The following is a 26,602-nucleotide window of genomic DNA, read 5'->3' on the forward strand; positions in this document are numbered from 1 at the left end:
TAGGGGGGGGGGCGATCGCCCCGATCGCCCCCCCTGGATCCGCCACTGAGTAAAGGTGTGACAGGATGGACCGCCTATGCCACCCTGTCTGTTGTTGCTGGGAATCGGCTGGGCTTACTTTGCCACCGTTCCCTTTTGTTATCCCAAATGCGCCCTCTAACCACAGTAGCAGAGGCTTACAAATGCTGCCACCACTGGACTCCTTACCGGCATCCAGCATCAGATTTTCTTACTTTTCTTACTGGTGTACCTGGGCTGGTGCCCCTTACCTCGTCCTATGGATCAGGGTTGTTGTAGATGGATCCCTCCTGGCCTATCACACTGGCCAGAGCTGCTGGGTAGCGGGCAGAGCGGTGGTACCGTAAAGCTGGGTCCAAATCTCAGAACAGCCGGGAACGAATTAGAGTTAGGTCTAATCTGTAGGTCACAGGGATAGACAAGTTTCCAAGCAGGTCTTTGAAGCAAGTGATGTTTTTTTTGCTCATCCTGGTACTAGTACTAGTGAGCAGGTCAGATGAAACAAGAATAATAATTTTCAATACAAAACAGTGCTTTTTATACAGCTTTTGTACACAGCCTCACAGGGTAAGCCAGCCCCCTGAGGTCTGAGCTATTTTAAGAATCAGGATGCAATGTGCTTACGCAAACATGGATTTACATGCAGTGTAAAGCTAACAATATTTACACTTATCTATGATATCATAAAACTTGCTGTGATTTCCTGCATCTTGTTTTAGACACAGGAAATCTAACAGTAAGTCTAATTAAACCTTCCTGTGCCTTCAGGTGCTGGACCCTCACAAATCAAAAGGTTTAATTAACATGAGATTAACATGGATCCTTTCTTTAGACAGTTGCAGAATACACATTCCCAAAGAAAAGTTACAAAACCCCAAATAAGTCATTTCCGTACCAAAAAAAAAAAAGACTTCCTCAACAAAGGCTTATTGCATCAGGTATATTCATCAAAAATAATGCATTTCCTCTAGCAAAGTTAAAACACAAAACAAAAAGGTAAAGAGTTTGGTCTCATGTTAAAGCTTATTTCATGTTAAACCCAGTTTCGACAGAGTAGCGATCACATCTAGCATTTGCAAGTTATGAGCATTATGAGATTAATACTCAAAAGTACTTTGTTTATGGGTTGTCACACTTCAATGCAGAAATCACAGTTAAGGAGCCCGGAATATGGTGAAACACACAATGTTTATTGCTGGAATGAAAGGTGATGAAAGGGACAAGGCACAATAGCAGCACCTCTGATGAACAGAAGCATGCATTGCAGATAATACATGAAACACAAGTCCAAAGTCCAGGTGGCAGGAGCTGCCAATACAAGCAGCATGCAATGCAGAGGGCTGCAGGCAGATCCTGACAGTACCGCCCCCCCCCCCCTTCCCTTTGGGCAGATTCAAGACACTCGTATTACTAAAAGTGATTACAATAGCTTGAGTCATAATCCACTGTAAGGGGCCCGGCATGAAAGTCCTTGTCCAAGGGCGGAAAGGCGATGGAGACCATGCGAATGGCTTGGCAGGAGGCCGGGACTGGGCAGACGACTTGGCAGGAGGCCCGGGCTGGGCAGCACAGTGAGTAGCCCCAGAGCGAACAGCACAGTGAGAAGCCCCAGAGTGAACAGCACAGTGAGAAGCCCCAGAGCGGACAGCACTAAGTGTCAACTCAGGCTGAACCGCATCATGTGTCAACTCAGGCTGAACCAAATTGGGCGGCAACTCAGGCTGAACCGAATTACGCAGCAAATCGGGCTGAACCCCATTAGGCACCAACTCTGGCTGAATCCAATTAGGCAGCAACTCAGGCTGAACCGAATTAGGCGGCAACTCAGGCTGAACCAAATTAGGTGGCAACTATGGCTGAACCGAATTAGGCGGCAATTATGGCTGAACCGAATTAGGCGGCAACTATGGCTGAACCGAATTAGGCAGCAACTCGGGCTGAACTGTCAGCAATGTTACTGGAGTGGACTGAAGGGACAGGATCCTCTCTGGAGCGGGCTGTAGTGAAAGCGCCCTCTCGGAAGCAGGCTGGTAAGGTGGCGTCCTCTCGGAAGCCGGCTGTAGGGGCAGCGCCATCTTGGAAGCAGGCTGTAGGGGCAGCACCCTCTCTGTAGCAGGCTGTAGGGTCAGCGCCCTCTCTGGAGCAGGCTGTAGCTCAGGAATGGAAACAGCGTCTGACGACTCTGAACTGAAGACGGTGGCTGACAACTCAGAACTGGAGACGGTGGCTTGCGACTCGGAACTGGAGACGGCAGCTGGCGACTCAGAACTGGAGACAACGGCTGGCGACTCAGAACTGGATACATAGGCTGGCGACTCAGAACTGGAGACAGAGGCTGGTGACTCGGAAGCAGATATAGAGGCAGAGGATGAAGACTCAAGACCGGAGACAATGGCAGGAGATTCCGGACTGGAGACAACTGCAGGAGACTCAGGACTGGAGACAACAGCAGGAGACTCTGGACTGGAGACAATGGTGGGAGACTCAGGACTGGAAGCAGAGGCTGGCACCTAGGAACTGGATGGCAACTCGGAACTTGGAGGTGACACCTCAGTACTGGAGGCAGGAACTGGCACCTCAGGACAGGTGACAGGAGCTGGCACCTCAGGACAGGCAACAGGAGGTAACACCTCAGGACAGGCGACAGAAGCTTGCAACTCAGAACAGGTGACAGGAGCTGGCACCTCAGTACAGATGCCAGGAACTGGCACCTCAGGACAGGTGACAGGAGCTGGCACCTCAGGTCAGCAGACAGGAGCTGGCACCTCATGACAGGTGACAGGATCTGGCACCTCAGGACATGCATCAGAGACTGGCATCTCGAGACAGGCAGCTGGAACTAGTACCTTGGAACTGGCAGCCGAAAGTGGCACATGGAGACAAGAGGCTGGAACTGGCACCTCGAGACAAGCGTCTAGATTTGGCACCTCTGGACTGGTGGCTGGAACAGGCACTTCTGGACAGGCAGCTGGAACTAGCACCTCTGGACTGGTGTCAGAAACTGGCGCCTCAGGACAGGCGGCTGGAACTGGCAGGCTAGGTCTCATTCCAGGGAGCAGAACAGGGTGTAATATGGGAACAGGAAGTGAAGCACAAACAAATCCAGAATGAGGAGGTGAATATACAGAAGACGGTTCTGTAGGCTGTCGTGGTCTGTGGAGAGGACAGTCTTGTAAAAAGTGTATATTACTGGCACAGTAAAGACCTAATTTATTACTTTTTCTGCACCACCGCAGAACAGCAACATGAAACAGCAACAACATTAACCAGCAAGGTATGCAAGGAGTGGCAGGTATAAATAGAGAGACACCCAGGTTAACCCCTGGTGATGGAAGGGAAGGCACAATATCAGCACTTCTGGTGAACAGAGGTACTGCAGATAATACATGAAACACAAGTCCAAAGTCCAGGAGGCAGGAGCTGCCAATGCAAGCAGCATGTAATGCAGAGGGCTGCAGGCAGATCCTGAAATGGGTCAGTTTAAACTGGTTATTGGGCAGGAAGACATGTAGGCAACAGTTAGAGTGAGTTGCCCCCACCCTTGGAAAAGATCAAATGAACTGACCTCTGACCAGCAGACAACTGGAACATCATTAACCCTGGACCAATGAAGACCTCTCTTAGTGTTATCTGTGCATATTTGTGACATCATCACTGTTTATGTTAATTCAAACATCTCCTGTGCATTGCTAAATCTCTATTTTCCTAACTACAAACTACATGGACCTGGGCCCAGGAAGTGCAAGCGAAAATGTAATGTATTAGTTTTTTATACTTTCCTGTTTATTGTTATAACTTTTATGCTTCAGCATGGCCTGCTGTAAATCCTGCTATCTTTTGCTATTCATTTTCTTTGTCTGTTGGAACCACAATAATCGCATTAGACAATGTTTATTGGTAGCGATAAAACGAACATAACAGCAGCAACGTCCAATTAATCCTCGAGCGCAACGGACCTTTACTACAGCCTATGATTTCATGGGCAGAATGGGGAAGTGAAGGGGCGTCTGCACATAGTCAATGTACAGTAAGGGCGTGCCAAGCTCGAGCACGCCAAGCGTCCTATTCAAGCTTTGGGCATCAACATGGAATATACGTCAAATGTATGTGTTTTGCAGTTGAATTACTTGCACCAGCTACAGGTACTAGTGATGACGGTCATGTATACATGCTAGAACACGTGTTTGCAATAAAGAGCAAATGTAAAAATGCATTTTTATGTAAAGTAGACATTCATAACATTCTAAAAAATGTATTTTATGGGGGTGGGATGAAAAGAAAACTTTTTTTTTGTTTTAAATGTATTGTCATTAATGACTATATTATTAGCAGGAGACATTAACTTAATATAATTTTTTTTCTGTGTGTTCTTTTGTGACTTTACATTCCACATATTTATTGGACGTATCCTGAAGTGTCTTGTCTGTAAGAGCAGAGTGGACCTAGACCCGTATTCATCAACAGACGTAATTTTACATCCGCTGTTTGTTGAATATGGATGTGCGTATGCCTGATATACATGTTGTTTTAAAACAAACAAACGCACAATACGTTTGTTTTGTGTACCTTAGTGAATCAGGCCCTAGTTGTTCTAAATTAAATTTACTTATTTTTATGATTATTTAACAGATTTTAATAAAAATTATAGTTTAATGAATATTCCAGAATAACCGACCCTTCTGAGTCACTGCTATTCATTTATGCTGGTGGACTCTGTTTACAGTGATTTCTGTCCATCAAATGCTTACTATATGGATGATAAAGCCAAGGGGCCTGATTCATTACGGAACTTAAATTAAGAAGTTTCTTATTTAAGTCTGCTGGACAGCTGCACTGTCCTATACAGCCCCCCCCCCCCCCTAGATAAGGGAGCCTGGCAGGGATAAACAAACAGTTTTTTCTTAGCTTACTAAGTCCAAAAAACATTCCACATTTACCTTAAATACAATGAGTAATCTGTTCCAGAACACATATAAAAATGTGGAATGGTTTATTGTAAGATAAATGAAACACGGATATAGGTAGGCACGAAGGGTTCTGAGAGTCCAGTTGTGAAGGATATAAATTCTAGTTCAGACCAGCAAAATTTAATATCACAAAGAGATTACTACTGACAAGGAAAAATTATTACCGAAGCTCAAAAGGAGAAGTGGGCAGAGGTATTTAGTAAGGCACAGCTCACAGTAAGGAAGTAACTGTCAGAACAGTACATACATTTTTGAAATGAAAATCAATATTTTTTTACTGCTGAAAATGCTATTGTAAGACAGAAAAATCATTGCCAGCATATGGTATCCCGTGATGTTTTTAATTTATGTAGATAAAGGTTCAACATAAGTAAAAGGTGAAAGTACATGCAAATACAAAACTAACAGTAACAGGGGATAGGGAGGGAGATAATATAATAAGGGTAATCTTAAGGAGTCAGGAACTGCAATCCTGTGTATAACTCTCTTGGAGAAAGGAAAGGTACTCAAGGACCTGCCAATTTATATTTGAACATGCTGTCATCACAGTACTTGCTTAATTGTGAATGTTGTAGAAACAGAGGGGCAACCCATGGCTACCATCCAGGGCAACCAAATCTTTTCAAATTGAGCCAACAAGTCAACTATATAGGCAGTGATTTTCTCCATTTCTATGCATTATGGAATAATGGGGTGGGGTGTGAGATCTAAAATAGAGTAGTGAGCCACTCCCAGGGTCGGTGCTAGGGTACTCAGCGCCCTAGGCAAAATTTCAAAATAATGTCGTCCCCCCATGGATGAAATAGTGCACATCTATAAAGCTGTGCGGCGGCCGGTGAGTTTAACTTCCATGGCCGCCGGACAGCTTTATAGATGTGCACGATTTCAGAGGCGCCCCCCAGAGCCCGGCGCCCATGGCAGCTGCCTAACCTTTCCTAATGGGAGCGCCGGGCCTGGCCACTCCCCAAATCCCTTCCAACAAAGAAGTAAAGTTGTTTTTTACCAGTGATTATACAAAGTGATGCTGTTAGTTGATAAAGGATTCCTAGCAAGGTTCTCAATGCCATAAACTGGGACGGGACCATGAGCGTGAGGATGCCGTGGGCAAACTGTAAGTAAGGACAAGCTTCTGTTAGGGAAAAGGTGAATTCAGCTGGTATTGCAGCAAAAGATCTAGGGACTCCATGTTCAGTGAAATCAGCAATACTCTAGATAATGCTACTCCTTCACTTTCTGAATGCTCTCACATGTAGCCCTAGTGAATAGTGATAGATAGGCCTTAGTAGAGAGGGATGTGGTGTGAGTTTATAGATAACTCTAGTCTTATCTCTTATACCAAGAACTAGGGTAACCACTGGGTTTGAGGATATATCTCCTACTCTGTTCCTATTGCATAGCCCACAAGCTGATTGCAAGGCCTCCCCTCCTAAGGTGGCATCTTTAAGGTCAACAAAATACTTAGTACCAGGAGAGAGAAATTGGCTTAAATTGTCAGATTAATAAGATTTAGCAATATTGTAAACTACCGGTCTACTATGGAACTTAGGTTTATGTAAGACAGTGCTGATAACTCTTTTTTTCCAACTCCTTATAAAACCAGTTTGTGAACCCATGGTGGAAGTCTCATCTGTAGTGTATGGAGCATACAGAATATAATAGTTTGGGCTGCAAATTAACTTTTCAACTTCATATGATGTATCCAGGAGAGTTCCAGGGTATGCCAGTGATCCACTGCTTTCTCTACAACAGCCAGGTAATTGTCCATCTTTATTATATAAGTTGGTTAACTTGACTCCCAAGTACTTAAAGGAAGTATCCTTCCATGTGAAATGAAAGTAAAGTTTCGATGTGTGTGTGAGCAGATTCATAGGAAGGCCTACCGACTATGAGTGACTGAATTTAAAGTTCGAAGCTTCCTTATATTTCCCCAACTAACTAGGCAATCAGTGGCTTGGCCAGTGTAAGGACAACATCATCTGCAATTAGTGCAAACTTGTAATTGTAGTAAATGAATGGGATCCCAGAGGTTTTAACATTCAGTCTGATTTGGTTAGCTATAAGTCTATCAAGGGTGCAAATACAGAGGAGAGAGCAGACACCCCTGTTTAGCTCCATTAGGGCTAATAGGTGGGTATTAATCCAAACTTTAGCAGTAAGTGTAGAGTAGAGGTCTCTAAGAGGGCCATAAATCGGTCACCAAAATTCATGTCTTTCAGTGTGTGGAATTGGAAGAGCCAGGTGACTGGACTTTCAATTAGTGACTGTCACAAAACCTGGGATAGACGGATCCTCTCGGTCTCTCTGTCGGTACTACTATTATTATTACCATTTATTATTACCACTAATTCCGCAGCGCTGTACAGAGAACTCACTCACATCAGTCCCTGCCCCATTGGAGCTTACAGTCTAAATTCCCTAACATACACACACACATACACAGACAGAGAGAGACAGACAGACAGACAGATACGGACAGACAGACACACACAGACTAGGGTCAATTAACCTACCAGTATGTTTTTGGAGTGTGGGTGGAAACCGGAGCACCCGGAGGAAACCCACGCAAACACAGGGAGAACATACAAACTCCTCACAGATAAGGCCATGGTCGGGAATTGAACTCATGACCCTGTGCTGTAATGCAGAAGTGCTAACCACTGAGCCACCGTGCTGCCCCAGAGGCGACAGTTTGCCGAGAGATACTCCATTGGGACAGTACAGGAGGAAGTATATTCCTGGAGTAATAGTCTGTGGAGTTCTAAACATAATGCAGAAGAGCAGTGAGCTGATGAACGATAGAGGGTGCTTAATATAGTCCAAGCCATGAATGAGGGACCAATGACTGAATAGCAGAGGAAATTAAGCGAAAGAACATGGTGGCCAGCAAAAGACGCACGTAGCGGTCAGCGGGAGGCAGGTAAGCGCGCTGGACCTCGGGCAGAGAACACGAGAGTTCGTTAGACAGTGACATTGTTAAAAAGTGGTTGCTGAAATAGATACTTTTAAGTCTTTGATAAACTCTATGTAGTTTATCATACATCACAAGTAAATGCAAGAGACCTCAAATTGTGTGCTAATATAATACACTTGAGCTGAAGCTGATCACATTGGTAAAATTTTAAACACCCATTGGGATCTTCAAGTGTCTATTCTGTAGCAGCTGTGTGACATGATTACTAGGTTAGTCTGTAGCATTTTAAAACTGCTTGAAATGATACAACCAGTAGAGATTGAAGTGACTGAAGCACGTGGAGGATTGCAGAAGGTAACATCAGTTCAATGTATTCTTGACTTTGCAAGATGTTTTTGAAATATCCCTTGAAAATTATATTTATTCTCAAATTATGGTCTTAAAAATGTGTTTGGAGGTAGAACAAACAAACCAGGTTCCTGTTACCCTGATGCAACAAAAGCTGTGCAAAATTGTAGTGTCACAGAAGTAATGTGTGTAATCAACCGTTCAACCCAGGACAGTTTTACAGAGGCCTTCAAAACTCCATTCAGAGAAGGCCAATGAGTGATCCTGACCAGGATCTTCTGAACAATGTGAAGATTAAGTTTGCTGAAATGAGCCAGCTGATGTTTAGTCTGACTTTACATACAGAAAACAAGAAATCTGACAATCGTGTACACAAAGTCAAGCCCTTCAAATAAAGTCACTGCAAAACTATCCAGATTATATCATACGTAGAAATATTCCCCCAACTTTCATACAGAGGACCACAGACTTCATACCAATTTTATCTAGCAAATGCGACTGTGGTTTTTAACAAATGAACCTTGTCATCACCCCAAACCAATTTTTTCATAGACCTCATGCATCAGGGCGAAACTGTAGCACGATGGTTAGCATTGCTGCCTCACAGAACTGGTGTCTATTCCACCTATACCGATGAGGATAATGTTTGTGTGGTAGAGAATGTAGACTGTAAGCTTCACTGTGGCAGGGACTGCTGTGAATGATTAAACCTTCTTTGTAAAGCTCTGCATAATATCTTGGATCAATATAATTATGTTAATAAATAAAATAATCAGTTTTCATGTTCATTCAAATGTTTGGTAACAAGTGTCAGAGGAGAGGAAAGGAGTTACTGAAGGTAGGGAGAGTGGTAAAATGAACTGCACTCAGCAGAGAAGGAGAGAGGAGGAATAAATTGCATGGAGAAAGAAGAGGGGAAATGAATTGCAGGTTGTGGGAGGAATGAATTACAGGGAAAAGGGAGGGTGAGAAATCAATTACATGGTTTGGGACTTTGTCCTAACTGTGGGGATAGTTGAGAGCTATGTCACCATTCGAGCTGCCCTGCATTGCACCTGAGCAATGTGCAGTATTAAAGAGCCGCGTTACTGCCAATTGAATTCCCCCCTATGATTATAATGGCTGTATTGTTCTTGAATAACTTGGTTTAGATATGTTATCCTTTCGCTATTAAGATCACTGAAGTATTGGTAACAATACTATGATGTAGACATTTTGTATTATTCCCATTCAATCCCTAACCAAAACCCTTACCTTTTGAGCCTATTTCCCACTTAACATAATTTATATTAGGGAGCTTCAGACAAAGCCTGTGGCAACATTCATATTATCTTTCCCATATTTTCCAAGGAGCGCTATCCCAACACTTCAATTTGTATACTTCATACAGAGGTGCACAGACACCAGTCTTAGAGTCAGAAGTGACATTAGCTCCCAGACATGTGCCCGAAGCAAGGTTGGACAAGGCCGACCTTGATCATAATGCCATCCAGGTAAGGAATGATGTTCACACCCCTGGTTCTTAGTAGAGCTGCCATGACTGTCATCATTTTGGTAAATACCCTAGGAGTTGTGGATAGACGGAAGGGTAAGACCTGGGACTGTACAGCAAACCTGAGGAGATGCCCCTCCCAGATTACAACATGTAGGTCAGCATCGTTGATGTCTATGGACACCATAAACTCCCCACACTCTATGCTGTTGATTGCAGGCATGAGCGATTCCATATTGAATGTGACCTCCCGCAGGTGCACATTCAGCAACTTTAAGTTCAGGATGGGTCTGAATGACCCATTCAGTTTCGGTACTAATAAACGATTGGAGTAGAACCCTAAACCTTTTTGGCCTTCCGGAACTGGGATCACTAACTTGGAAACAGACAGGGTCAAGATGGTTTCCTACAGAGCCCAACATTTTAGTGGGTCTCCAGGAAAGCCTGCGGTGAAAAACAGTTTTGGGAGGGGCGTCTTCAGCTATATGACGTACCCCCTTGACACGATTCCTCTCAACCAGGTGTTGGTGGTGGAATTGAATCACATATCCCAGAAACGCAACCGATGGGCTTGCTCAATGGGTGTCCTCGGGTGGGTGCTACCTAGCAAGCTGCTCATCCTCTGGTCTCTGGGTATGGGCCAGCTGCATGTGGTGATGAGATCCCTGAAGTGACGTAAGTTATGGGTCACACTTGTTGTCCACATACTGATGATCTGATCAACTTTGAAAATGCAGAGGATGAATTCCTAATATTGTTTGGAACCTTTATAGTGTTACTAATATTAACAGGAATTGACCAAAGCTGACACTAAATTCACCTTGTCCGTGAACGAACCTTGTCCCTCAGCAAAGATTGTATATTCCGTAAACAGTGATTCCATTTATAAAAATTGCCCTTGAAGTATGAGAGAATTCATAAAGGTCCGACAGCACTATTTAAATCCTGTGAGTGTACAATAGTAGAATATCTGCGGTTTCATAACCAGGTGATCGGAAAGTCAACACAGTATAAAGTATAAGCGTGATAAGAGGTCATAGTTAATACTCCACTGTCTGACAAGACGCAGACTAACCTGGCAATAACTAAAGTACTGCGGGACTTTGTATGTGGTGTAACAGGCTGGTATGTCACAAATATTGGGCAGGATACATCTGAATTAGTGGAGTTCCCTGAGGGGTCTCCCAGTCTCTATGATGTTCCACAAATATGGCCAAAGGGCTATTACTTATCAGTGTGCTTTCTCAGAAGGAGAAAAATGCTGCAAGGTTTATGTCTGTATATGAATGCGTAAACATTTTCTGTAAAGCAGTGAGTGGTATGTTGATGCTATAGTAATAAAAGTTAAGTAAGTAATAACATGATGTGCTCAGTTTATTTGCATGTCTAATGAGAGTACCTATAATAATAATAATTACATTAGTGTCATCTAACTACCTTCAGGGCATGAATGCCTCTGCTAAAAAATAAATGAAAAAATTACTGTACTGTAGCGTACATGAACCACGCTCATATGGGAGGTAACGCTGAACACTATATACTTAAGACTTTGGCTACTCTTGTAATATGCCCACAAGAGAGGGTAGGGTAAATGGGCAGAGCTGCATATTTCTGTTTAAACTATTTCTGCTGAGATGGAAAGTTGACACGTTGTTTGATTAAGTTAACAGAAGTGAATAAATGTATTTGACACAGTACTGTTAATATTTTATATACTAAGAGAAGGCACATATATAAATAGATATGTGCACATCTGTGTTATCACCTCAAAATATGATGTTATGTTTTGAGATTCCAGATGCTCCAGAAATTCATATTCCGTGCCACGCAATGTCTAGGTGTGCAAGTTACCTTGTACAATTAACACACTTTGTTAACACAAATCAGAGTCACAGAGCAACTATTATTTGGCAGTTTTAGTCCTAACTCTGCTGCAGTCTCCTTCATACTTACCTCCCACACATAAACCGATTACTAACACCCACATGTAATCACTTTTTAGCCTGCAGCTTTTTTTTGTTTGTTTTTTTAACAACAGCGTAAAGCTTCTCAGGTAGAAAAGAGACACTGAATAAAAAATGTTTGCACCAAAATTGACCGTGGGATCGAGCTTGACTCAATGGCCTGACCAGTGTGTCCAAAATCACTGCTCAAATCCCTTGTGGCCTATGTCGATGCGGTGGCCCATAGAGGTAAGGAAGAAACTATAGATCTTGTGTGTGACAAATGTATCGGTCCAGGATTTTCTTTTGTAGGGAAAAACATTTGCCACACATGGTATGGTATTCGTGTTTACAAAACTTCCCGGGTAAGGCGCAGGTCTTGAGGCTGCAAGGCAACTCCCACATACTCATTATCCCTTCAATATAACACAGGTTGACTTCATTCAATCCAAGGTAAGAACTTTTGAATATGTCCATGTATGTGTGGAATTGTTTTCTGGATAGGTAGAAGCCTGGTCATGTGCCAAAGTTCATGTAACAGTAAAAAAAATTCTCAGTTTGTATATAGGTACGGGTTGCCATAGGTTATAGCCTCAGACAGAGGCACACTTCAATGGAAATGAATGTGTAAAGCAATGCAGTTTAAACAACTGCACGTTACCTATCACCCACAAAGCAGAGGGAAAGCGAAGAGATACAAACGGCTAATAAAAAAATAAACTGGCTAAGACGCAAACTGAAAAGTGGCTATCTTGGTCAGATGTCTTAATCCTGGTCTTATCAATAAAGACCATCCCAAGGGGACCTGTTAAACTATCCTCTTATGAAATCCTGTTTGGGAGTCCTAGCTAGCAACTAAAGACATGACGTTGGAGTTAGGACATGACCTATTGATAAGGTATGTGAGAAACTTACAACATTCTTTCTCCATATTGCATCAGCAAGTGAACTACTACCTGCCCTCGCCAACTGAAGACACCTGCCATTCCCTGAAACATGTAGACTTTGTCTATAGCAAAAGGTTCATCGGGAAAAGAGCACTGGACCAGAGATGGGACACCCTATTCCAGGTTGTACTGACTACTCCTTCAGCTGTAAAGGCAAAGACATTCGGATCCACAAATCTTTTTACAAAAAGGTTCAAAGGGCACATGAAGAACAAAAGTGAGGTCATGAAGAGTCTTCACTTGCAACGAGCCTAAATAAAATTAATTACCTTATAGCCTCTGGGCCATAGGAACACCCAGGATTGACATCACTTAAGCTGTATGGAAGTAGTAGTGTGCCTCAATGTGCAAAGATGACACCTATTGAGTGTTTGATCATAATTTGTGGCCTCATAGGATCCTCATACTGTGGATAGACCAAAAATACAATTAATCAACAGCATATTGCAACAGCCAATGTTACCACTCTGACTGTTCAGATCCTTGCTGGTGAACTACTTTGCACTCATGAAATGTCTTTAACTGACAAACGAATAGAAAGATCAAACTGCTTTCAGGCTAATGACACAATTATCTCCCAAAGAGTAATACAACAAATCCAGCCGTCAACCTCACTAAAACTTGTCCAGAAACACTTTGCATTACAATTACCCAAATGCAATGGTATTTTGCTGCAATGGCAGGAGGATATGTAATGTAATTAGAATAATTATCACATATTACCCAGGGGGGATTATATTTCATATGTGGGAAAAGAGCTTATTCCTGGCTGCCTTCAGGAGCTAATGGCACCTGTTATCTAGAGTTATCCCAGCCATTGTGATAGGAAGTTCCCTTCCTGGAAAATGCACCAACAAGGGTAAAGCAAGGGGTGGTCTACAAAAACAATTAGGAACAATTAATTAATTTGATTTTAACCAGGTAGGGGTGGGATTACTATCACAACATCTCAAAAAAAATCTGAATTTTAGATGAATTTATAAATAACCTAAGAGACTCTTTTACAGTCCATAGTGAGGAAGCGGCACATATACAGAAAGTCAATGTATAGATTAGAGAAGCAGATAGAGGGGCATGTGTGCAATGACAAGCTAAGAGTGTTGCAGCTATATCTCAGAGAACTATGATAGTGTGCATGGACATACATATACATATATATATATATATATATATATATATATATATATATATATATATATATATAATACATATAATAAGTAAACTCCAACAACAAATAAAGAATATTCCAGGAGAAGGATGGGAGTCATTAAAATAGTTGGTTAAGGGATTATCTAGTATGCTTACAGGGTTTATACAGTATGCAGCACTAGTTTGGATATTTGTGGCAATGATCATGCTATGTTTAAAATGTATCCCAGTATATCTGACCTTGTGTAAGAAATAGAGAGCCTATGATGTCAGAAGGTACATATTCAAATTGTAATATTTAGAAATGTTACCATATATAAATATATAAAGAGTGATTTCCTTGTTTCATACATTGAGATAAAGTCCATTTTTGTGTTATCTTTCCTTACCCTCACTAGCTTTAGTAGCATTTATTAGGGATAAATGATGGCAATAGCTAGAAAGGGGCATCGTAAGTTTGGTATAAGATTGGTGGTCAAGAATGACCAAAGGGAGGAATGACAAAGTTCAAAAGGTTGAACTTTTATTCATAACAGCATATAAAATGTTTCAAAATAATGAACACAAGCAGGTAAAAAATATGTGCTACAGTAACGTGATATGTTTTAAGTAATGCATTATGGGTTCATATAAGCTCTATGGGCTAAATTTATCAAGCTGCGGGTTAGAAAAATTAGTCATGCTGCCTACACCAACCAATTAGATTCTAGCTGTCATTTTGTAGAATGTACTAAATAAATGATAACTAGGATCTGATTGGTTGCTATAGGGAACATCTCCACTTTTTCAAAACCACAGTTTAGTAAATTTACCCCTGGGTCTCATACATGTGCTAATGTGTCAATATGCATCTTCAGTTTTGTGAGACATGCAGTTTCCTATCTATTTTACAACCAATGAGGGTTCGGGGAGGATACTAGTGTATGAGATATGAAAATAATAACTTTTGGACACGCCTGCTTTCCCAAGGTATACAACTGCACTTTTTTTTCCTTAAATAAATATTCTCTCCTGCTTGGTGACAGTGTCTGTGAAAATGTATGAATGTACTTCATAGCTTACTTCAAGGGCAAAGACTTGGGCCATGTTTAATACAAACAAGCAGTGCCAGTTAAGAGTTCAACTGACGGGATGGCTGCATCCCTAAACAACCAGGGGGTAAATGTATGAATCTCTGGTTTCTTCAACTCGCGGGAGTTCGGCGAGATGACAGCTAAAATTTAAAGCGGCGCTGCCTTGTAAAGGCAAGTTTCCCTTTACAAGGCAGCGTCGCTTTAAATTTTAGCTGTCATCTCACCAAACTCCCGCGAGTTGAAGAAACCGGAGATTGATACATTTACCCCCAGGTGCCATTTTCATTTAAACCTTATGAATTAAAGTATGTAAAGTCAGTCTCCAGACTCCTATGTGCCATTAGTACCAGCTCAGACAATAGTATGCACTGGGGGCCTTTCCGCTACATGAGAGGGGGAGATGTCTTTAAGTAGACGACTTCATTAAGATAAATATGATGCTGCTATTGAAGATATAGTAAATAATTTCAGAAAGTATACTGTACAGAATGTTTAAAAAGTATCCAGCACAGTATACGTATTGTAATGAACATTGGTGTTCTTTATGTGTTTCACTTGACTGAGTTATACTTTCTGGAGTGCTTAAAGTTTAGGATCACCAAATTTTAGTAATAGATAGTTGTTGTTATTCTACACTACTTCCAGTCTAAACTAACCATGACACTTAACTCCCAACAGTTTCAAAGGCCAAAAAGAGATATATTGTGTTAGTAAAAGAAAGACACACTTTAATTTATGTTGAAACCATATACATTGATGTGCACAAACATTCTGCATTAGTCACGCTGCAAAATCATGATCAGGCACAAGGATATAATAAGACTGATGTTAGGAAATAATTTTAGAGTTTAGAATTTTCTTAGTGCTGATCGCAGCTTTATATCTGCATTTTCTAATCTCAGTAAGTAGATGTATGAGTAAGCTCTTCATTGCATGGTTGGTAACCAATGAAATCGGTCCCTGGAATGCGATGTTGACATGCAAAGCATATAATAGAGCTGTGCTTTTACAGTGCCCAGAGCTGCACTTAGACACTCATTCAGTGACCGTTAGGACAACTTTGTAAAAAGGTCTCACAACCTGAAGTTCTTTTTTGTTTCACAATCAAAAATATTACTACTACTACATCATCATCATCTATTGGGTTTCTGTGCAGAAATGTGACACTTGCCACAATAATTGCAAAGTGTTGCATTCCAACAATACATACTAAGAACTGATGGTTCCCAGGTGATGAATTATGACTCAGAAGGCTATATTACATGGTGGTCACAGGCTGGTATAGGTGTATGAGTGATGTGGGGACAGTCTGGTATGTGTAAAGGGGGATAAGATTGTTATTTAGTGAGTCTGTTAGAGGCATCCATTCATACATTTCAGTGTTATTGAATATAGTAGTTTATGGGAAAGGCTGAGAGAGCTTCTAAACAGATTCTCAGTGCCGAGTGACACCGAGCCTGATTCATTAAGGATCTTAACTTGAGAAACTTCTTATTTCAGTATCCTGGACAACACCATGTTACAATGCAAGGGGTGCAAATTAGTATTCTGTTTTGCACATAAGTTGAATACTGCCTGTTTTTTCATGTAGCACACAAACATCAACTTTAAATTTCAGTGTACAAATAAGCTATCAAGTATTTGTGTACTACATGAAAAAACAGGCAGTATTTAACTTATGTGCAAAACAGAATACTAATTTGCACCCCTTGCATTGTAACATGGTTTTGTCCAGGAGACTGAAATAAGAAGTTTATCAAGTTAAGATCCTTAATGAATCAGGCCCAACATCCTTAAAGTTATAAAATGAATGGCTTTTCTATGCATTCCTAGCAACAAGCAACACCATTGTAATTTGGATGAAAATTATAATTCCACAGTTACAAACAGTATAACATATATTAATTAATACCATGTACAATGTGGATGCTATTAGTTATGTTTGGGAGTCAAGAGAAGCCTGTTTGTAATGATGCTTCTACCCTTTATTTTGTCAAGCTACAATCTGAGTGTACAACACTAACATTCAATGCAAAATAATAATATAGATATCTGCTCTAATTAGTGTTCATTTTAAATAGATGCCTAAGGTATTCGATTCATTCAAACCCCTGTAGTGGATCTATCTGGCTTTGTTTTTTGAAGCGCCAGATCCCTATTTCCTCCTCTTGTTAATGGTGGTAACCAGCCAATCAACATACACTATATCGACAAAAGTATTCGGACACTTGACCATAACACCAACAGGGACTGTAATGACCTTGTATTCAAATACATATAGTTTCATATGGAGTTGGTCCCCCTTTTGCAGTGATAAGAGCTTCTACTCTTCTTGAAAGGCTTTCCACAAGATGTTGGAGTGTTTCTGTGGGAATTTGTTCCCATTCATTCTATAGAACATTTATGAGGTCAGGCACTGATGTTGGACGAGAAGGTCGGGCTCGCACTCTCCGTTCCAGTTGATCCCAAAGGTGTTCGATGGGGTTGAGATCAGAGCTCTGTGTGGGCCAGTTAAGTTCTTGAACACCAAACTCATCAAACCATGTCTTTGTATTCCTTGCTTTGTGCACTGGGGCATACACATGTTGGAATAGAAAAGGGACTTCCCTAAACTGGTGCCACAAAGTTGGAAGCATAGCATTGTCCCAAATGATTTGGTATGCTGCAGCATTAAGATTGCCCTTCATTGGAGATAAGGGGCCTAGCCCAAACCCCGAAAAACATCCCCATACCATTATCCCCCCTCCACCAAACTTCAAAGTTGGCATAATGCAGTCAGACAGGTAACGTTCTCTCGGCATCCGCCAAACCCAGACTCACCCATCTGACTGCCAGAGAAGCGTGATTTGTCATTCCACAGAACACGTTTCCACTGCTCCACACTCCAGTGTCATTGTACTAGATGGAACCACGATGAATCAATAGATGTTCTCTGACTGACAGTACTGGATGCGTTGAAATCACATTCAGCTGTACAGGGTGAGCAATAGACAGTTATGATGAATACCTAGGGTTAAGATAATAGCAAATGCAAGGATAATCCCAAGTCAGTACATAAGCAAAAAAGAAAATGCTCCAAGATAAATGTACTTGCATGAGCCAGAGCTTAAGCTGGGTTAGTACACAGGGTTAACAGCAGTACAGGCAGTACCAACTATTAATGCAAATAATGTGATCTAGAGATCAAGCCTGGTCAGTACAAGCAAAAGTTCCAAGTATTGATGCAAATAACATGGTCAGATGTAAAGCCAGATTAGTACACAGGTAAATCAGCAGTACAGACAAAGGTTCCAAGTATTAATGCAAATAACATGGTCAGAGGTGAAGCCAGGTCAGCACACAGGTAAATCAGCAGTACAGGCAAACGTCCATGGGTTAATAGTCCCGTAGTGAGAGGTCAACCTGGGGTAGTTCACATTTAGGCAATAGCATGACCAGCAGTATAGGCAGATCTCCATAGAGTTTGCAGTGTCATGATCTTTTCAGCCGATGGTTATGACAGATGAAGAGCACAGAAGATAAATCGTGTAAAATGTGTATATTGTGTACACATGAATCAGGATGCTGATCAAGACTTTCAGTCGTTAGTGAAATCGTTAACGATATCAAATTGGGAGAAATTTTCTGTAGTGTGTACCCAGCCTAAGGCAATGGGAATCAGGATGCAAGGTAGCAGCAAGGAAACTGGAGCACAAGAAGCAATGATCCAGCGAGAGCTGATTGCAAGAAGTTAGTATTTATGGGGTAGTCATCGGTTTGCCAGCTACAGCTGCTTCTAGGGCACATGATCCCTATAGTGGCCACTGGTGGTGAAAATGCAGCACTGCACCTGTAAGGATTTAGTGCAAAAAGAATCGGATCATTACAGTTTCCATTACCATTTATACAACCCGTTCTGCTTGCTAACGTCTGGTTGTACATCTCTCTGGTGTTTAGCTACTCCACATACATTCTGGCCTGCTTCCTGATCACAACTTGTGTAGCTCCACTCAATCCTATTGGAGTGGTAAGACTTTGCATTGACTTTGTACTGTTTCAAGTGCTATTGTGGCCGGCTGTTCTGAGGGACAACCGGTCTGTCTCCGAGTACTCTGGATTTTGTTATATACTGCTGATAAGTAAACTGTGACATTCCGTGGCACCTTATCTGATGATTTGAGTTAAGGTCCTGCTCTGCTATTGGCACTTTCTGAATCCGGCAATTTTGTTGATTATAGCAGAACCATTTGCATATAATTCTAAACCTTCTAATCTGCAAATGATTCTGAACCTTCTAATCTGCACATGATTCTGAACCGGATAATCTGCATATGATTCTAAACCGGATCATTTGCATATGATCCTGAACCTGATAATCTGCATCTAATATCCTGCATCTGATTCTCTAGATATCCTGTTTCTTGCTGATCAATTGTGTTATAAAATAAAGACTGTCATTTTTAGTCACACATCTCGTAATTTCTGCTGCTAACCTAACATTTACTCTACAGATTATTCAAAAAGCCAGCAGTATCCTTAAAATAACTTGGGATTTCTTTTATAAATGGAAAGCAAAAAGTAATCGACAAATTGTGCAAGAAAGATTATGAAATGTATTTTGTAACTAGGCAGGGCTGTTTATCTGATGAAAAGTCTTAAACATGAAAAACACTATTGTGAAAATCACACAATAATTAAAATTGATATACAATACAAAAATATCTCTAATTGAAATGCAAAAATATATGTAAGAATAAAAAATCTGTATATATGAATTCTAATACATGACAGATTTCATGCTCTGGGATGGATAGAAGATAATACTTAATAGATACAATATTGTAGCGCTATTTAAGCTTGAATTATTACATTCACGAGGATATTGGTGGGACTCTGCAAATTACCTTGCATTTTAATCACCTATCACTTATTTTTCTTTTCTGACTATTTCGCTCATTCTCTTTCCATCACTTTAAACAATCTCAATAAAAGTTATATTTTACTGAGTACTCAAAGAGTGCCTCAAATTACACTGTCTTTTTCCTTTCCCCTCTCCTTATTCCCCTCTATACATTAATCTCCCGGAAGTGCCCACTTCCTAGTGAAGTGGGCAGAATTAGGTCCCAAACGCCGCAATTCCCGGTGAATCGTGGCATTTGGCCCCGTCCCCTGCTGTCAAATGAAGCGTTTGTCATTACGTCACGGGGCGGGTCCAAAATGACGTGCATTTTGGAGCCCCCCCATCACGGCTACCTCCCCTGGCAGGCTAACGGAAACCAACTTTCTAAAGTTGGTAAGTATGAGTAATATATATGAGATAATACCCACTCTAATATAAATAATATGGATATTAGTACTCACTGAGGTATTCTGTGCCCATATAACGCTGCAGTCTAGATGCCTTTATACAGGTCACAGAATTTTGAATTAATTTACATTTTTAGCATTTTCAACACTGAAGTGATGTACTAATTATAATAGAGAACATTAAATATTAGTCACATATATTGACACCACTTTCGTATAGTAATAATATTCCAGCATGACTAAAGCAAAGAGCCTTGCCCTGGTCCTGCGACTTCTCTCTGAAAAGTCATGCGGCTACTAGAGTCAGACCACAAGACTTCCCTTGATTGGCACATGGAAATCTGTGGGACTTGAGAAAAGGAACGGCTGGGGAGAGTGGGCAGCCACCTGGGAGGGGGAGAGCGGTGGACATCCACTACTGGTGTTATATAAGTGATGTGCTCCCCACAAACCCGCTATCATGCTAAGGTAATATCATGACCCAAGTTTTAGCCCAAGTTGTTTAGCTATGGGTGCAAGCTCCAAAATACTTTAACATTATGGATTTTTACTAATAGGTGGTCTCGCTCAGTCGACTTATAGATGGAACACAGTGAAGTGTAAACAATGGCGGTATGCATTGTCATTTTCACATATACTAGTTATTTCTCAAGGCAAACCACACCCCGCATTAAGTATGAAGATGAAACCATTTTAGCAGATATAACTTCTATATTAACAATGTTTCCTTTCCAAGGGCTAGAAAAAGATATATTCAGATTCTGTTCAGTAAATATGAGGTGATTGGTGTTAAAGCTAAATTAATTGTGTACTGTTCTGGAAACCTGATGGACATGAGAATTATCAGAAAATCCCTGCAGACCTTAGATGACAGCTGGCACCAGGTATTTGACAGGATAATTAAATACTGTGTGATATCTGCCAATTTGCTTTGCATACATTTGTGAAAACTGTGCAAATCCATAACTTCTGCTATGTTTTTGTATTATAGAGGGAGTAGGTTTGTATCTTGAACATGTTCATTGATATTATACAGCTATGCATTAAGAGAGGCTGCTTGCAACTAAAATTGTGCAATAATTCCTTAAGGGGAAGTGAAACTGTAATTTCATCTTTCTCTGGCTCTCTTTAATTTATTGTACCCGATTGAATATCCTGATGTTTTTCTAAAGACCAGTATATATATATATATATATATATATATATATATATATATATATATATATATAAATATATCTAATATAAAAATGCTTAGTGGCGTCTGTGTGTGGAGAAAAAAAAACAAGTTGCAGCGCCACCTGCTGGGCAGAGTTATACACTGACCTACTAAATTCTTAGTGTGTGTCGGGGAAAAAATTCAGAAAGGGCTGAAATTTGGTAGGGTTTAAACTCATTTTCGTGAGGTAATTTTACCTCATGAACACACATGTGTAGAGGCGTGCGTTAGTGTGTGTGTGTGTGTGGAAAAAACTATTTTCTCAGAAAGGGCTCATCCAATTGACCTGAAATTTAGTATACTGACATTATTTGACAAAAAAATTAGAATAGTCAAGTCAGTTAGCTTCCATCATCCCCCCTTGCCCCCATGGGAGGGGTAGTAAAGGCTAAATTTACGAGTTGAGGGGTCAAACTCATTTTCGTGAGGTAATTTTACCTCATGAACACACATTAAAAAGGGCGCTTGCGACGGGAAGTAACGATCTTCCCCTGAGGAGGCCTGGGCTAGGCCCAAATGCATGACAAGAACCTTTTTAAGACCTTAAGTATCTTGATTTGACTAGAATGCATGAGTATCATGCACGGGTTAACTTGTGTATATATATATATATATATATATATATATATATATAGTTACTGGTCTTTACAAATAAGAGTCAAGAAGCGGAATCAATCATAAGCAACACATTTCCCATTAGCTATTTGCTTTACATTATGGGCAAGGAGAGACTGAATGCTCACAGTTACGAGCTTGTCAGTTCTGGACTTAATACAACAGAGGTACCTCCTGTAATCTGTATTGCCCCATTCTGTGGCATCCTCTGGGAGGCAATCTTAAATTCAGGACCTGACAATTTGCTTTAACTTGGGAATTCATTAAGAGCTTGCAGTCACTGGAGTAAGTTTATAGCTGATACTCTTGTCAGGGGCCCCCCTGGACCAGGTACTCTGAATGGGGTCATCGGGGGGGAACAATGTAGTACTTGGTCACTGGCCCCTCCACCGGGACCAGCCACCTTCCTTCATTTGGTTACAAATCTTATGATCTGTTCCTCCCTTCCTTCTCTAAGTGTGGCTACCTCTTATCACCGTCACTGACAGGTGTCACATGGGACATGCACCACATGACAGGTGCCCAATGTGTGCAGAGCTGCAAGAGAGGGAGACAGAAGAATCTGACTCTCCAACACAGTGCAGCTGAAAGAAAGTAAGTTGGAGGGAAGGGAGGGAGGGTCTTAATATAATGTGTGAGGGAAGGGAGGGAGGGTCTTATTATAATGTGTGAAGGATAGGAGGGAGGGTGGTCTTAATATAATGTGGGTGGAAGGTAGGTTATTAATTTAATGGTGCAGTGTGGGTGAGGGCTAATTTTTTAATGGGTGCTATTTTATTTTTTGGGTGATGGTGGGGCTATTTCATTTAATTTATTAGTGTGGCCTATTAGTTTAAGGTGGGGTGGTTTGGAGGCTTTTAATTGAATGTGGGTCTGAGTTTGGGGAGAAAGAGGCCTATTTATTAAATGTGAATATGAATTATTTAAGAGCAGTGATGGTTGCGGGAAATAGCAATATTTATTAAACATAAATGCTATTAATTAATTGCCAGGGTGGGAGGTCTCTGCTGTAATTTTGGTGGGAGATAGGCTATTAATTTACTGGTGGACTGTGGGTCGGAGCTAATTATTTAATGGTGGGTGCTATTCATTTATTGTTGGGGGTGAAAGGAGGCCCTGAACTTATCGGCTTCAGTGAGCTCATCCGCCTAGCAAACCGCAGGTTTTGTTGTTCGTGCGAAAATTAAGCACATTGACTCCCAGCTATTTTGAAATCCTTAATAGCGTCTAACCTTCTGCTACCTTGTAAGATTTCTAAATATGTGTTCATAACATTTTTATAGAAAATATTATATAATAGTTATTTTAAAGTTAAGCAAAATACCATATTTGGTCATATATACCAAATAATTAAATAATATATACCAGTGGTTTCCAAACTGTGTGCCCCAGCTCTCTGGGGTGCCACACCGATCTCACAAGGGTGCCGCAGCCAGAGCCGGTGGTAAGAAAGGCGTGCGACTACTTGGTAATCATTTTGGCTTAGGGGTGCCTTGAAAAAATTGAGACCCTAGGGGTGCCTTGAACTGAGAAAATTTGGGATCCACTGGTATATACAATACACTGAAGACATCCCCACCAGTATCTGATATCCTATAAGATGCAACAGTTCAGGAGGCAAAGCATTTTGTACTTCTTGGTTGCAAGTTACAATTCATCAAATAAATAACATTTGATCTTATATGATATTCCTGTACCATGCTAAGATATTTGTTGTTAATGTTATTTGCATGATTCCACTGATAATTCTGTTAACATTAACCTGAAAAAGTAATAAACTTTAATGAGAACAAGTACAGCAATTTCCATTTTTTGACTGGTGGCTTATTTCAACTTACCAGAGGAGGCCGACTAATTGTTTGTTACTGCCATTAAGCGGCACTTGATAAATGAGTACTGAGGTTTTAGATGTTTTTGTTTTACTTGATTATTTAATAACGAATTTTGAAACAAAATTGCCAATAACTTGGTAATTTTTTTCCATTAAAAGTTTATTTTAAAGAGGATGTATTCCTTATGTTTATCTTTTACATGTAGAGGGTCCTTAGAATATCTTGCCCATTAGCATACTTGCGAAGTCTAGGGTCACTTATACAGGGGGGAATTCAATTGACCGATTGAACGATTTATAAATAACAGCTGCCCTGAGATCTGCTTGCAATAAATTCCCCGATCCTGCAAGTCCAGACATGTCCCAGGAACTCTTTGCTGCCCCCTCCAGGAACTCTTTGCTGCCCCCTCATCATGCACATTGAGACTTGTTCCATCAAGCAGTGACATAAGGGATGCCTTGCAGCCCGATACTACTCACACCCCACATAGAATACTCACACTCCAAATAGCACACTCACACATCATATAGAATGCAAACACATCACATAGAATACTCACACAACATAGAATGCAAACACATCACATAGAATACTCACACTCCAAATAGAACACTCACACATCACATAGAATACTCACACACCCCATACAGACATGGACACAGCTAACGTGGAAACTTGACAGAAACCCCCTCAAGCAGATATTTGCCCCTTTATTACTAGCGAGTGGCGATGACACGCTCCATTCCACGCCCCCCTCACCCAATTACCCCTCTCCCGGCTTCCCCGACCCCTCCACATTGACTCACTTTACACCCACGTGTTTCTCTCCCAGCTTCCGCATTCGCGTCCGGCCCTATTGGTATAACCACGCCCCTATCGGCGGAGACACGCCCACCCAGCTGGCTGCTGGCCACCACGCCCAGAAAGTGTGTTTGTTCTGGAGAAAGGAAGAGCAGCGTACAGGGGAGAGGGGCAGAGGGAGCCCAGGTGAGTGCAGGTGAGGGCTGGGCGTGTCCATAGTGCTTGCCGGGGTCCCTGGTGTGTGTGTGTAACCAGCATGTTGTCTCTGTTTACTATGCTAACTGCATGTGCATGCTTTATAGTACCGAAGTCTGGTGAATTACATACCATACACCCATGAGAGGAGTGGAGAGTATGTTGTGGTAAAAGTAGTGTACACTCAGATGTGGGGCTCCATTTCTGACCTTTGTTTTGTGAGTGTTATTCCCACCTCCAGTATGAGTGGGGCTGGGTCTTTGGTATCTAGAGATCATAGAATGTGTCATTCATAGTATTCTGTCTGCGCCCCCCCCCCCCCTTGTCACTTGATATATAGGCCACAGAGTTTACAGTGTAATCGTTCTTTGTGCTGCAAAGAGTGATTTCATCTACACCCAAACACTTGATTTGTTTCTAGTTGTGTCTCCATGGTCTGTAAGGGACATCCTGCTCACCCAATCCTCTTTATTTTCTACATCCTGTCACTCATCCTTTGTGTCATTTAAGCTCCATTTTCTCTAAACAAAGCTGTACAGTACTGCGGTGGGTTGAAAGGGTTAAAAGATATTCCATAAGCACCAGGAAACAATTCTGCAGGTCATAAAAAGTATTCCCGCCATCCTACATACAGGGATGTGTAATTATGCCTAGCAGTAGTGTGTTCATTACCATCTTGTTTTTTTTTTTATATATAATTCACTGTTTTTCCTGTTAGTATATATTGTAGATTCAGTGTACAATACAGTCGTTACAGATCCTGTACTTTTTTTTTTTTGCAGTGCAGTCTCCGCTATCAACAGGTAGATGCTGTCACTAAGCAATGCTTATTACTCTATTAGTTTACTTCACTAGTATTTGAATTACGGATTATGTGCTTGCATATAGCCTGTATAATGATATAGTGGAGTTTGTTATCAGGGCTCGTGTACTCTGGTGTTTAATGTTTAGATTTTTACAGAGTGAGCCATGATACTAGTGAGTTCTGTTCATTAACCATTGGGATAAATATTTATTTTTCTTAATATTTTATATAATTGTTCTGTTATGGGGTTTGTTTCAACGTCCTAGTACAGTATTATGTAATATCGGAATTTCTCATAAAACAGAAAGCAGCTGTATTAGAAGGAGCAGGAAACCTTTGGATTGTGGTTTATGATTTTTCCTAAGTCCATTGCTTGTTTTTTTTTTTTTTCTGTGTATGGTAAATGGAAGTCAGGAAGATGTTTCATCCTTAGATTTCTTCTTAACGCCTATTGAATACACTTTAATAATCCATAAAATTAAGCAAATGGACCTATACACACACACTTTATAACAAGCGTTCGCTTCAGATAGCTTTGCATCAATGTTGCTCGCAGTGTTCAGGAACGTTAACATTCCGTAACAATACATTGGAGATCTGTACGTAGTGTACAATACTGCACAGACTCTTTAAGACGAGGTAATGAGCACGATTTTAATGCTGGGTTACAGCGAGGTTAAAGTACAAGGTTTTGTCTGTGCTTTTAACTAGTGTTGTTTTTGAACGCCCTTGCGTAGGAGCCCTTAGTCATTTTTGTTTGACATGGGGCCATTTTGCACCGTTAGAGAGTGATGGGCAACTCTGATTATCGTCCTGGAGGCATATTTTTCCCCATTGCTGTATATAATAATATGTCTGTGAATATTAAGTATGTTTGTGCAAAGCTACATAGGTCATTAAGGCTTAAAGGCGATCGAGCTTCAAAACAATTATGCCACTAGTTTAATTTTCAAAATCTGTGAGGCATTTCAAAGTCATTTTGACAATCTGTCTTGTTAGGATTG

General features: G+C 41.0%; 1 protein-coding gene across 2 annotated transcripts in view; it reads left to right on the forward strand.

Annotated features, from left to right (window-relative positions):
* Positions 1-24,657: 24,657 nt before the first annotated feature.
* The window catches only part of RHBDF2 (rhomboid 5 homolog 2), a 49,370-nt gene continuing 47,425 nt past the window's right edge, over positions 24,658-26,602 (forward strand). Inside the window, exon 1 of one of the 2 annotated variants that reach the window (XM_075177764.1) lies at positions 24,658-24,794. The gene's annotated coding sequence lies outside the window, so the exon portion shown is untranslated. The remainder of the gene's footprint in view (positions 24,795-26,602) is intronic. The other variant, XM_075177765.1, reaches the window with a different exon arrangement.

The sequence above is a fragment of the Mixophyes fleayi genome, chromosome 6 (assembly GCF_038048845.1).
Source record: "Mixophyes fleayi isolate aMixFle1 chromosome 6, aMixFle1.hap1, whole genome shotgun sequence".
Classification (NCBI taxonomy): domain Eukaryota; kingdom Metazoa; phylum Chordata; class Amphibia; order Anura; family Limnodynastidae; genus Mixophyes; species Mixophyes fleayi.